At 36.6% G+C, this 2500-nt stretch overlaps 1 protein-coding gene across 2 annotated transcripts in view; it reads left to right on the forward strand.

The window, feature by feature from the left end:
• LOC138021916 (uncharacterized) overlaps positions 1 to 2500 on the forward strand; it is a 51498-nt gene that overhangs the window by 17787 nt on the left and 31211 nt on the right. The gene's annotated exons all lie outside the window — the stretch shown is intronic.

Here is a 2500-nt window from a genome sequence, read left to right on the forward strand (position 1 = left end):
ACCACAGCGCCTACACAACATTGAATTGGGGGACTGGGGGTTGAAAAGCGTCTTTTCCTAAGAGTGTCTCAACTACTTTTGTCGCTCATTCACAGGAAAAAATACCAGATTCCCATTTTTGGATATTTAAGGGTATTTTGAAGAATACCAATAAAAATCCCAAATTTGGCAAAGTGAGACAAGTCCCAACCAGGGAATTCCCAACCAAGTTCCCTGACTGGGAATCTGTTATTTTTTCCTGTGATTGTAGGTCTCGTCTCTTCATTTTGCGTGTCTGCAAACAGTATGTGTTTTGGTTTGACTTTTTTGATCTTCTTTTTAAGTGGTTAATTCGTTCAATTTTTACTTACAGCTGTATGCTATTGAGGTTTGGGGTGGTGCTTTCTATAACAAATATCTTAGCTGTATTGATAAATTTTTTAATAGAGCTTTTAACTGAATTAGGATATACAAAAGAATGTTATTCTGTTTTGAATATTTTATCTGAAAAGGATTGCCAGCTTTGGGAGAAAATTAAGTCTCCTGACAATCCACTTCATCACCTCTTACCGCCAACTAGGGACAGAGTTTTAAGAAACAGGGGTCACTCTTTCAGTATACCAAGAATAGGGACTGAACGTTTTGAAAGTATTTTTATCAATAGAAATTTACTTAATTTTAGATAGTTAAATACACATATATATTTAAAATTGAAATTTGTAAACTGTTGTTTAGTGATGTTTTCATGTTTGTGTATAATAATAGACTATTATTATTATTATTATTATTATTATTATTATTATTATTATTATGATTTGCATTAATTTGTTGATTTCAGTTTACAGTGTCCCCATTTAGTGCTCCAGCGTTAGAAGACTTATTGGGACAGTGCCTACTAATTCAAAGGTATTTTTGCCCCGGTTTACGAATATGCAGGAAATGTAGATCTTAACAAGTGTTATAGAAATTCAAAATGAAAATTGGGGGTAACCACACATTTTTGCTGGGTTGCCAAACCCAGTCAGAATCTGCATTTCATTTCTCCGTTTTTTTTCCGTGTCATCAAAAGTCTTGCCTGTCACTCCCCTGCTTAGTGGTGTCTTTGTGTAAAGAGTCTTCTGTGCGTATTTTGTTAGGTTTGAGGGGGCTGGGGTACGTAATGCATAGATTTCTCTGGTGCACACGGGAGAACATTTAATTAAACAGCAATGGCGTCGAAAGTCATTTTAACGTGAATGGCGTTTTAGTGGATCTTTAAACAAAATATACCCTCGTAGAGCTCAAGAATGGAACGTGAACACTTGAAAGAAAAAAACCTCGGTATCTTGCCATCATTTGATGCTTCACTGTTTCGCGAGTAAACACGCCGCGTTAACTTGATCACGGCGCCCGCTGAATTCGATGTCTCTTTCGATTTTGCGATTTATTTGTGCAGCCAAAAGTACAATAACAAAATTCAGCTTAGCAAAAATCTCCCAAAATGTTTTTCGCTGATGGTAACTTTTTATATTCGCGGTTCAAAATTAATGTTGTTTTCATGTCGCAGATTTTGTTGCTGATGGCAAAATATTTTATTCTTGATCGACCGTCCTGAAAACTTCCTTCTGCTCTTCCTAAAAACTGTGTATCAATATTTATTTACGTTTGCATCAATATTTGTTTTGCATAAAGCTAGCTAACAAAATCTGTACCTTACTTAGTTCGCATTTTTAAGCGTTAAAATAGAATTTTCGGTCATATGCTGCTGTTACAAAGTGGTATATTTTTTCGGTCACCCAGCCAGATACTAACACCGCTGGACAGTGGTGATTAACTTCAGTGAACTGTCAGACGCTCAGAGTGCACGCTTAAACATGTGGTGTAAAGAAGTTGTGAGAGAACTTGAAAATGATCAGCATTTCAGCCTACAAGCCAATGTTTTTCGATTCCCTTCTCTTTTTTTTTTCAATCTTTTTGGGTTTAGTAATTTGCTAGTAACTACATGTCTTCTCTGCGGGCCATTTACCTGAGACTTCTACCATGGCACTACAATGATATACAATATCAAAACAATATCGTGTACTATCATGGCTACGTATTACGCAAAGACAACTTGAATCACCTGGAAGAGAGTTGACAATATGGAATAAAGTGCTGTGTTACTGCACTACCACACGTACGCAATTCGTGCCTATTTTTTCTAAAAATGACGCAAATCTTTTCTTTCTGGCAAATGATTAATAGGCTGGTAGCCAGGTTTTTAACAACAGAAAAAGATATGTCTCGTCGTATGAACGTGTGAACCAAAGGGCCTCTAGTGGTACGATTTCTGGGTGACCCTTTAAAATAGTCTTAATGACCCCCGACTTGAAAAAATTGCCTGTAACACTGAAATTCAATTCCATCTAACTCAGTCCCTTCTGCTTTTGAGTAACACGTACCTCCGGCAACCCAGTGTACGCTCGTTGAGCGTCTAGTTCAAAGATAATTCATGAACGATATTTGTAAAAAGCTTTAAAATACAAAACCATGTATGGTGTTC

This window comes from Montipora capricornis, chromosome 10, assembly GCF_036669925.1.
Source record: "Montipora capricornis isolate CH-2021 chromosome 10, ASM3666992v2, whole genome shotgun sequence".
Classification (NCBI taxonomy): domain Eukaryota; kingdom Metazoa; phylum Cnidaria; class Anthozoa; order Scleractinia; family Acroporidae; genus Montipora; species Montipora capricornis.